Genomic DNA, 1,390 nt, shown 5'->3' with positions numbered 1-1,390 from the left:
CCATTTCTCTAGGAGCTGGGTCAAAAAGGATCTTGCTGTGATTTATGTCATAGAGTGTTCTGCCTATGTTTTCCTCTAAGAGTTTGATAGTGTCTGGCCTTACACTTAGGTCTTTAATCCATTTTGAGTTTATTTTTGTGTATGGTGTCAGGGAGTGTTCTAATTTCATACTTTTACATGTACCTGTTCAATTTTCCCAGCACCACTTATTGAAGAGGCTGTCTTTTCTCCACTGTATATGCTTGCCTCCTTTATCAAAGATAAGGTGACCATATGTGTGTGGGTATATCTCTGGGCTTTCTATCCTGTTCCATTGATCTATATTTCTGTTTTTGTGCCAGTACCAAACTGTCTTGATTACTGTAGCTTTGTAATATACTCTGAAGTCAGGGAGCCTGATTCCTCCAGCTCCATTTTTCGTTCTCAAGATTGCTTTGGCTATTCGGGGTCTTTTGTGTTTCCATACAAATTGTGAAATTTTTTGTTCTAGTTCTGTGAAAAATGCCAGTGGTAGTTTGATAGGGATTGCATTGAATCTGTGGATTGCTTTGGGTAGCAGAGTCATTTTCACAATGTTGGTTCTTCCAATCCAAGAACATGGTATATCTCTCCATCTATTTGTATCATCTTTAATTTCTTTCATCAGTGTCCTATAATTTTCTGCATACAGGTCTTTTGTCTCCTTAGGTAGGTTTATTCCTAGATATTTTATTCTTTTTGTTGCAATGGTAAACAGGAGTGTTTTCTTAATTTCACTTTCAGATTTTTCATCATTAGTATACAGGAATGCAAGAGATTTCTGTGCATTAATTTTGTATCCTGCTACTTTACCAAATTCATTGATTAGCTCTAGTAGTTTTCTGGTAGCATCTTTTGGATTCTCTATGTATAGTATCATGTCATCTGCAAACAGTGACAGCTTTACTTCTTCTTTTCCGATTTGGATTCCTTTTATTTCTTTTTCTTCTCTGATTGTTGTGGCTAACACTTCCAAAACTATGTTGAATAATAGTGGTGAGAGTGGGCAACCTTGTCTTGTTCCTGATCTTAGTGGAAATGGTTTCAGTTTTTCACCATTGAGGACAATGTTCGCTGTACGTTTGTCATATATGGCCTTTATTATGTTGAGGAAAGTTCCCTCTATGCCTACTTTCTGCAGGACTTTTATCATAAATGGGTGTTGAATTTTGTCAAAAGCTTTCTCTGCATCTATTGAGATGATCATATGGTTTTTCTCCTTCAATTTGTTAATATGATGTATCACGTTGATTGATTTGCGTATATTGAAGAATCCTTGCATTCCTGGAATAAACCCCACTTGATCATGGTGTATAATCCTTTTAATGTGCTGTTGGATTCTGTTTGCTAGTATTTTGTTGAGGATTTTTGC

Source organism: Eubalaena glacialis, chromosome 4 (genome assembly GCF_028564815.1).
Source record: "Eubalaena glacialis isolate mEubGla1 chromosome 4, mEubGla1.1.hap2.+ XY, whole genome shotgun sequence".
In the NCBI taxonomy this organism is placed as follows: Eukaryota; Metazoa; Chordata; class Mammalia; order Artiodactyla; family Balaenidae; genus Eubalaena; species Eubalaena glacialis.
The sequence above is the reverse complement of the archived record's forward strand: the minus strand, read 5'-3'. Positions refer to the sequence as shown.